This window comes from Thunnus maccoyii, chromosome 8, assembly GCF_910596095.1.
Source record: "Thunnus maccoyii chromosome 8, fThuMac1.1, whole genome shotgun sequence".
NCBI classification, from domain to species: Eukaryota; Metazoa; Chordata; class Actinopteri; order Scombriformes; family Scombridae; genus Thunnus; species Thunnus maccoyii.
In genome coordinates, this window is record NC_056540.1 from 34,757,260 (window position 1) to 34,767,357 (window position 10,098).

At 37.6% G+C, this 10,098-nt stretch overlaps 1 protein-coding gene and 1 long non-coding RNA gene across 2 annotated transcripts in view; both read right to left on the bottom strand.

Moving 5' to 3' along the window:
• The window catches only part of LOC121901528 (NLR family CARD domain-containing protein 3-like), a 481,268-nt gene extending 481,178 nt beyond the window's left edge, over window positions 1–90 (bottom strand). Inside the window, exon 1 of the mRNA XM_042418364.1 lies at window positions 58–90. The gene's annotated coding sequence lies outside the window, so the exon portion shown is untranslated. The remainder of the gene's footprint in view (window positions 1–57) is intronic.
• A 32-nt stretch (window positions 91–122) lies between these two features.
• Window positions 123–4,172, bottom strand: LOC121901556. The gene is made up of 3 exons (XR_006097296.1): window positions 4,098–4,172; window positions 433–480; window positions 123–159 (listed from the first exon to the last, which is right to left on the bottom strand). It is a non-coding gene; the product is annotated as an uncharacterized LOC121901556 (long non-coding RNA).
• Between the last annotated feature and the right edge of the window lie 5,926 nt (window positions 4,173–10,098).

Consider the following 10,098-nt stretch of genomic DNA (forward strand, 5'->3'; position numbering starts at 1 on the left):
ATGGTGGAGTGATGTGAGTGGAGAACAGTGATGGACAGTTAGAGATCCTCATCTCACCTCTGAGCTTTGGTCTGGCTGTCATGTTCCCCACACAGAGAGCTTTTAGAGGGAGGGACTCCCTCCTCTCTGTCCTCACACTGATCCATAGCAGAGAAACACCTTCACACAAACACAACAACAAGCTCATTCATTACAACAAGCTGCACATCACACCAGCACTGCAGTTACAACGGCGTCATTCTTGATTCAACCACCAGATGGCATCAAAGTAAAACATTATTCTTCATTTCCACTGAGGTTTGATGTTTAATGTTTTACTTTCAGAAGGTTCCAGTTCTCTGTTGGCTTTTCATTTACCACTATAGAGCACATTTAATGGAGATGAGCTGCTGGTGGAGTCAGCTGTGTGGCAGAAGAAATAAAAATACTCACCAGGTGAATTCAGATCCACATCCAGTCACAGAGTCTTTGTAGCTTCACCTGCAGAGGAAACACAGAAAGAGAAACTGCTGCTGATTCTCCTTCATCAGTCCTTCATCATCAGTCTGAGGACTCTGGTTTTCTATGGAGTCATTTGTACTTCTTGCTGTTTTAATTAGAGATTGTACTGAATGACACTTCATTTATTTACTTTGAATTTAGACTTTTACAGATTGTAAGGATTGAAGGACAGACGTTTCCATGATTAATGGTTAAATTTATGGAACATTGAACGTTGATGTTGCACATTACCAACATCATCTACAGTAAAGATTAAAACAGGCAGAATAAGAGAGTACAAACTGTCTGACTCAATGATGTGACATTGATTTTATATTGATATAGTATAAAGATACTGAATGAAGGTTTGGCAGCAACATAAACTTTAGTTTCTATTGCTGCAGCTCTTTGCTTGGTTAAAATACTGAATATCATCAATGAAAAGATGTTTTCAACAGTTTGTCTGTGATATAGTTTAGAAAGATTTCAGAGGATATTATTTATGACTTTTTATTAGCTGTTAATCACTAACCATACCACCTGTGAAGCAAAGTCTCCCTCACTACCAGCATGATACTGGTTATTAAACCATGCACCAGTTTAAAGGTGACTGAATGGGGCGACCCTTCATACTGACACTAAACTTCTCTGACAATGAATAAAATGTTTTACACAAACAAACTCAAGACTGTTTGAAACCGTTTGAGTTCATTTTATGTCAAACTGTCAGAACATAATCACATGACTGTGTTTAAGTGCAGTTAGTGACGTGTTGAAAGCTGATAAAATGTGTATCTGTCAGGTTGGTGAGCTGTTGTTGACTTGCTAGCTAGTGACAGTGTTCCTAATATAACTGCAGCACATTTTACTGTTTGATGAACAATAAATTCACTGCAGAACATCTATTAAAACATGGTTTACTTTTACTGCTCAACATTAAACACAACTAAACAGCATATTATTAATAATCTATTTCATTCATTTATGAAAAGCAGCAGCATCATACATTGAGCCTTTAACACTCAGTGTCAGCTGTGTATTTATTTGAGTCTCATTTATTATTATTGATGCACATATTACATGTTATATGCAGGTAATTTTTCAGAGTAACAACAGACAGTGAAAGGTCGACTGTTGGAATTAGTGTTAAAATAGTGCAGACGTGGAACAATGTGTGGCACAGGGGTAACATTCATTAAGACCTGCATTATTGTCTCTGATGCTGTGAAATACACGCAGTGATGGAGGAAACTCAACTGCAGTCAAATACAACAGTTGTTGAAACAAGCTGATTGAAGGTCATTTGTTAGGTTTGTGATGTCACTATTCTTCAGCCAGCACATGGTCTCAGTTGGTGTGTTAGCAGCGACCCACGCTGACACAGTTCTATAGCAGCTAGTTTAACTGACATGCTAACATCCAGCATTTCATTCAAACTGAGCAGAGCAAACACTGACAGGCATCTTTTATTCTCCCTCTAAATGTTCTTGTTGCTGCATCATCTGTAGATTCTCTTTACATCATAGATGCTTTCCAAGCTAGCAGCATACGAGCTGTCTGAGGCTAATGAGCTGCTAATAAAACCCTCTGAGTCATTTTTACTGTTGGGTTAACTGTTATGTGTTTTGCTCTTTTTACTTTTAATCTTGTATCTGTCTACTATATTAACTACTAACAAACATCTTTGTTCTCACTCTTGTTTATTGTATCTCATATTTTTCTGATTTATAATATTATTGGATTTGTTCGATACTGTTTTCACATTTTTCCTCCATTAAAGCTCCAAAGGCAAACTGCTGTCTTCAACCTTTACTGGAAGTGTGTTGTGTAACTAAACACTTAGTGAGGAATTGTCCTCACTAAGTGCTGCTGGCCTGTTTAACAACTGTACTGGATTGTCTTATATTGTCCAGGTGTTTGTAATAAGTTTCTCTCCTCTATATATGAAAATGAGGTTGACTAAATATTGGAAACATCTTTCAAAATAATTAAGTCCTAAACAACATCCACAGAACCAATGAACCTCAACAAAACTTAACACTTATTGCATCACTGTTGTATTTCATTGTATTATTCAGGTGTTTCTATTTTTCTGGTCACTTAGTGTGTCAACAGGCTGAATTTTGACTGATGAAGCTTTTCCAGAGTTTCCTCTGATGTTTCTGTTGTCTAAACAGCATCTTGTTAGCAAAGCTAATTAGAGTCAAAGAGGATTAACGAGGTTTCAAACCTTCCACCAGTATTCAACAAAGCAACATAATAAATCACTACTAGCACCATCTCTACTGGTGTCACATCATTTTAACCCCCGCTGACACAAACATGATGAAACCTGTTGCTTACGTTACCTTTAGATGCTGAAAATCATTTTCATCAAGCTGATGAGTGAAGGTGAAATTAATCAGCAGCTTCAACCAGGAAACCAAACGTAGGAAGAACAAACATGTAACTCACAGCAGGAAGATTTCAAATGTCAGTTGCTTCACAAACAGTCTCAACTCTGAGTTCATCTTTAACCAGAAGTGACTTTAAAGAAATATGATCCCAGCACAGCGCTGACCTTTGAAATAAAGAACCTGGAACAGCTAAAGTCAAACATTGACAGACTGTATAAATCCTCATCACATAGATTTAGTCTTCTAGCCAAACTCAGGGCAGAACAGTGTGCAGAGCCTCACTGAGCTTCTTGCTGTGAGTGAACTGTAATAACTGAAGGAGACTCAGATGAGCCTTTCGCTGGTTGCAGTCAGAGGACAGTTTAGAGAGATGTTGGTGAGAACATCAACCTGAGACTGTAAAGGTGGGGGGGCTTTGATGGTGCTGGACTCATCCTGAGCACGGCCGCTTTGCTCCCAATGATTTCACTGTATAAACTTGGAATCTGTGTGTAACAGGTCACCTGTTTTCTGTACAGAAAAGCCTTTAAGTTAATAATTCTATCGTAAGATCTCAACACACATCAGAAGGTTTAAATAGTTGATGAAGTTACCGCTGTCTCCCAGTCTGGAGACACAGGTATGGATGCTGCTGCTGTGTGACAGCCACAGCTGTTCATTAAAGTCAGAGGAAAGGAGCTACATTACACATCTATCAGCGTCACACAGAGTCTGAAAGCTCTGGACAGATTTAACCCCTTCCTCCACTACTGCCACACACACTCTGTATGTTGTAGATTAAGATATTTTTACCTGTTTTTACTTCTATGTTTGTACTTTTTATGGACTGTAACTCTATTTTTACTCAGCATGTGACCCACATGTGTTCTCTGTGTTTCTTCTTCTTGTAAATAACAAATAAAGTTATTTGAACTTGAAGCTGTCACTAATACAGACAGAGCAGGTTGTTGTTTTTCTCCACAAAGAAGACAAATGTTGGAAGTTATTGATCTGTGAACACTGACTCAGCACTGTCAGCTGTTATTGGACACTTTGAACAGTGAGACTAAAATGGAGGAAAACTTCCACCATGTTGATTTGTGTTGACTGTTAGTAGAGTTCTGAACTACAGATTTCTGCTGTTTCTACTGGAACTAAACTAACAAGATGAACAAAGAGTCATTCAAGAGTCAAACAGTGAAAACTGTCACAATACAAACAGAATAAAGTTACAATAAATACCTTTAGACGGAGAAAAGAAGCTGCGACACGACGAGAACAGAATGAGGAAGTAAACTCCCAAAAGAAAAAAAGAAGGAAATACCAGATAGAGATAGAGAGAGAGAGAGAGAGAGAGAGAGAGAGAGAGAGAGAGAGAGAGAGAGAGAGGGAGAGAGAGAGAGAGAGAGAGAGAGAGAGAGAGAGAGAGAGAGAGAGAGAGGATGTGGCGTCTCTGGTGGTACAAACACAAACTGCAGGATGTCAGTTTCACCAACAGATCAAAAGCTGTTTTTAATGTTTTTACATCATTAAATATCAACAGTATTTAGTGCTGATGTTTTTAAATGTTCCATCATGTGAGTTCTGAGTAGTTTGCTGTTATTTCCTTATTTTAAAACATTTTAACTCATTTACAGTTTATGAAAATTACTTTTTCTGTGAAAGTGAGCAAATGTCAATTTTATTCAGAAAGTGTCTGAACCTTCAAACAGCACGAAGAAGAAATGAGGACAGAAGAAGAAAATGTGTGAAAGTCAGGTTGGTCCTCACTAAACTTAAAACTCATCTTTGTGCCTTAACCTTCAATTAGTTGCCTTTAATTGAGTCCTTCATGAGCTTGTACTGTGCGGCAGGTCGGTTTCTGTCTCAATGAATTTACTAAGTGTCATCCTGCTGATCAGATTATTGATTATTGTAACTGTCCTGATAATCATTGCATCTCTCTAAGCTTCTGTTTGTTCCACAAACTCATGAACGTCCAAGCTGTGAGCTCCTCTCTCTTCTCTCCTCCTGTCCTCTCACCACGTCTCTAAACCATCTCTTGCTGGACCAGAACCCATCCTGGACCTGCTCTGCTTCCCTGCTGTCGCTGCCATTTCTTGAGGTTTTGGATCTGGTTCTCCATCCTGCAGGAGTTCAGCCTCACCGCGTGTCTCTCTCTCTGAATGATGTTTTTATCCTTCTCTCTCCTGTGTGAATAATGTCTTTTCTTGTCTCTTCTCTCGTGTATGTGATGGTGTGATGTGAGTCTCCTCTGTGTGCATGTGTAGTCTGTCTTCCTGCCACGTCTCCATGGTGATGACGGTCGCGTGGTTCAGGTCCTATTCTGCTCTGGTGGCACCTGGAAGCTGCTCTTCATCCTCTTCGTATATCACATTCTTCATAAATATTATAAATCCAATATAATTTTGTTATCCTGTTCCATTCTGTATTCTGTAATTTGTATTTCTGGTTCTGTTCTGTTCACACAACATCTAATGTATGTCTGTCCGTCCTGTTGCTCTTCCTGAAGTTTCTTCCAGTTTTCCCCATTAAATGTTTTTAGGGAGTTTTTCCTTATTCGAGGGTCTAAGGACAGGATGTTGTGTTGCTGTACAGACTGTAAAGCCTCCTGAGGCTAATTTGTGATATTGGGTGATATAAATAAAACTGATTTGACTCACAAAGAGACAAACAAGAGAAAAGCAGATTATGGAAGCAAAATATATTTTAATATCATCCTTCATGTACATGAAAGTTTCCAGAACAATCAGGAGAGAAACAGCTTTATAGAATAATGTACAACATATAGATACTGAATATACACACACCATCATCAAACCAGTCTGTCCACTGTTAGATTCATACTGGGACCAGTTAGACTGTGTTATGGGAGGACTGGTGGACACACCTTCTACTTTTCCTCCACATGTCAGAGAGAAACACTCAACTGTTTCATGATTCACTACATTTTATTTCTCAGAGCTTCAGTATGTTGTTGAATGCAGGACTTTTACTTGTAAAGGAGTATTTGATTGTAGTTTTACTACTTTTACTAAAGTAAAGGATGCGTTTTATTTCTTCCACCTCTGAACATATAAACTGTGTGAAACTGAAGTGTTGGAGGAACAGAAACATGAGCGTCTGCTGCCACCTGCTGTTCACTCACAGCATCACATCCTGTCAGAGGAGGAGCTGTTTGCTTCACTCACACTTTAAAACATGAAAACAGGAACATTTAGGCTTTAAAAAGAAATGAAGATGTTTGAAATAATCAGATCCAGTGGTGTCACTGAGCCTCAGCAGCTCTCTGTGGATCAATAAACTCCACCAGTGTTCAAATACAGAGACAGTGTTGCTGTGAAGAGAATCACTTATTAAACATATTTATATTTACAATACAATGACAACAAAGTCTTTTAATTCACCATCAGAAATCAAACTGTCTCTTTACAGCGTGTCACCATTAAAACCATTAAAACCAGTTTGTTCTTCCACTCTCACATCAGCAGTTTGACTGAACCACATCATCTATCTTATGTGATGCACATTTACAAAGTTTACACAGTATATCAGATATGTTGTAAAGTTCCTTTGATGTATTTTTAGACTTTGATTATGTATCTCACAGTGTGTCTGTAGAACATGAATCCAATCGATCAATCTGATCAATAAACACCATCAGAACTCATCATTTTTGAGTCGCTCTGACAAAAACCTAAAAAAGTTTTACAGTCGATGTAAAAAATCAAAACGGACTTTAACTGATGTCAGTTGTGTCGTCACAGACTGTCTGAACTTTAAAGATCCTCCGCACATGTTTTAAGAATATAAAAATACTCTGCTTGGAATAATAATGTGTGTCTGATGTCGGTTTTCTATGAAAAAAGATTAATTTATTAGTTAAAAATTCTTCAAATGACATCTCATCCTTCATTAAACATCCAGAATGTGTAAATATTTAAATATGTTTAGTTTGCAGAGTTGAACTGCTTCACTGTAAAGTCCATTCTCAGTGTTTGTGCTCTGGAGGCTTCAAGTTTCCACATCACACTTGTGTAAGTCGCATACTGGACCATGATTGGCTCCAAACTGGTTGTGACGTCATCAGTCCTGCAGGTGTTAAACTGAGGTTTAAGGTGAGCTCAGAGAAACAGAGAAGAAGAACAACATGACAGTCAAGAAGAAGAACAACATGTTTGAGTGGAGGAGACTTTAATGAACTCAAGTGTTTGATGTTCTGTTGAATCAAATCACGTCATCAGAAGAGAAACATGTTTAACATTAAAGAATAACTTATCAACCCCTGAAACTCTGGTCTTTGCTGCCCTCTGGTGGTTGAACGTCTCACCTTGCTGCAGTGATGCACAGCTGTACTGCAGCTGTTATATTCCACTAAATCAGCCTCGTCTCATCAGAGACGAATAACTGATGAACATCAGAAACACAAATGTGATTTCAGTTTATTACAACCAGTAGAAACTTTGTTTTATTCCAGGTGATAAATCTCTTGTAACATCTGTTCATACGAGTGAAAACGTTTCATGTTTAATTTTCTAAAAGACTTTTATGTTATTTCATGATTTTATGATCTCTACTATAAATATTTCATTATTGTAACTGCAGGTTTTTTACTTTATACTGATAAAACAGAAGAGCAGAACTTTCCACCTCAGCGTGTTTCCAGTAGAAAGCCTTTTGATGACGTCACTGATGATGTCACCGCGTGGGTTGGGGTTGAAGACTATAAGTTTGAGAAGTAAAAGGATCTGAGGTGTGGAGTTCTTCATCTCTGCTGAGGCAGCAGCTGCAGGATACATCAGCTGCTGCTTTATGGAAGCAAATTATTACCATAATCATTTTAATTATATCATCAACTGAATAATAAATGTTGAAATTTAAATACCACTGAAGTTACTGCACCGAAATATTTGACTTTGAAAACAATCTTTCTGAATTTATATAGTTTGAATTTCACTCAATCGTCACTTTCAAAAACTTTATTTTGGGTGTTTTTTATTTTCTTAAATTCAGATTTTTTTTGCTTCTCAGACCTTAAAATAGATTTATTATATGACCTTCATGTACAGCAGACGTTTGCTTTCCCGACCTGATCATGTGATTGATGTTTTTTAACGTGACTTGATTTGAATTTTTAGATCTGAATTGATTTAAAATAAATATAGACTGAAAATAAAGTTTGAAAGTGACTATTGAGAATTTGACAAAGTGAAACATGATGATTTATGTTTAATGTTTTCAAAGTCAAATATTTAGTGGTATTTAAATGTCAATATTTAGTATTCAGTTGCTGATATAATTCAAATGATTATGGCGATGATTTGCTTCCATGCTACTAGTATAACACATCACAGTCTGTACAGGTGCATCGTGGGTAATGTAGGAACCAGGTTTAATGAGGAAGAAGAGTGTTTGGAATCAAAAAAGACGATATCTCAGGTTCTAAAAGTTTAATAAGTGCAACACTGATCTGTGCATGTGTTCTGTGTTGAGAATTGAACTGTTCTCACCTCATTCACATCACAACACATTTACATTGTGGGTTAAAACTCCAAGTAAAGTCTGCAGAGAAGCAGATTTACAGGAAGCCTCACAGGAAACACTGCAGAGTCTGAAACTAAATACTGACTGTATACAGTAAGTTCTATATTCTAATCATGATAACATTCTGTTCTTGCAATTAGTATATTAGAAATAAACATACTTTACCATTTTATGATACAATATGTGCATCATCTGGTTGATGAGACTGAAAACTGTTCAGAAGTTTTTTGGCGTTAAAAGAATAAAAAGATATTTTACATGTTGGCACAAAGAATCAGTTTTCAGCAGTTTCAGTCTCTGTTGAATCCACAATCCGTCCGTCTGTTCCTCCAATCAGCTTCAACAGCGATGTCTCTTTGTCAAACATGTGAAAGTCCTCAGGTGTGACCTCTCAGCCAATCACAGCGTCCGCTCAGTGCTGCACCGTCCTCTCTTCACTGAAACTTTCCATCTCTCAGTTTTCTTTTATTTACTTTCTACTGTCCAACATTATCCATCAGCTCCGACACCGTTCAGCTCTCCCGCCCTGCTGCAGCTCATGGACAGAGCAAGGCACCGGCAGGGTTGACGGTTTCATTCATTTCATGTTTTTATCAAAAACCTGCAGAGTCTCATACAGCAGGAGTCAGGAGGAAAACTGTTCCCTAAAATGATTCATTCAGCTGCTCAATCTCAAGATTTATTCACTAAATTTAGACGTTTGACCTCCTGAATACGACTTTGTCCTTTGAGGATAAACTTCAGAGTTTTCAGGCAAACAGTGTGAAGTTGTAATTCCTTCATTTAGTCGTTTTCAGGCTGATTATTTGACCCCAAAACAGACCAAACACAACAACTAAAATATTAAACAGGAAACACAGCAGCAGCTTTTGCTCCAGTTTGTTTAAGAAAAGACAAATTATTTATATTTCATAGTTTGTTCTGATTAAACATTCTGTATCTCTGTTTTTCAGTCTATATATCTACATTTGAGGTATCAATATTTACATTGGAGTCTATATGATAAATTCATCTGAAATTTAGTACATTTAAATGTGATTTAAAGGTAGTGTTACTGCATTAATCACTCAGCTGAGATCACGTCCGTATCCAGTTTTTATGGACATTTTTATCCAGTTAAACAAAAGTCAAAAAGTCAGATTTTGATGAATTCAGTGTTGATGAAATGACTGTTTGGTTTTTTGCAGGACGCTGCAGATGACGTCAGGTTTCTGCAACTTTTCATGGAGACAAAAAAGAAAGAAAGAGGAGAGGAGGCGACTTCAGTTTCATATATTTTTAGTAATGTAATAAAAAACATTTATTTAGGAATATTCTCCATGTAAGTATAATATAACTGGATAGAAATAGAATTGGGAATCTGCAGGACGGCGTGTTAAGACGCAGTAATGATGCAGGTTTTTGCCTTCAGGTCTGAATTGTTCCAGTTTTAATTGTGCTTTAGTGGCGCGATCATTATTAATAAATATATCAGCAAAAATCAGACGACCACAAACTGACACAGAGTCATTGTGGGACTCCACTAGAGCAGCTTTGCATGATTCACAGTTAAAAACTCCTTATTTATCTTCTACTGGCCCTTTATGCAGCCCCTCAGTTCAGCCTCTGTCTCTAACAGGCAGCTCCTGTCTCTTTAAGCCCCGCCTCCCGATGAGCCCGCTCTGTTCTGATTGGTCCGCTTTACGAATCAGAGTTTTGT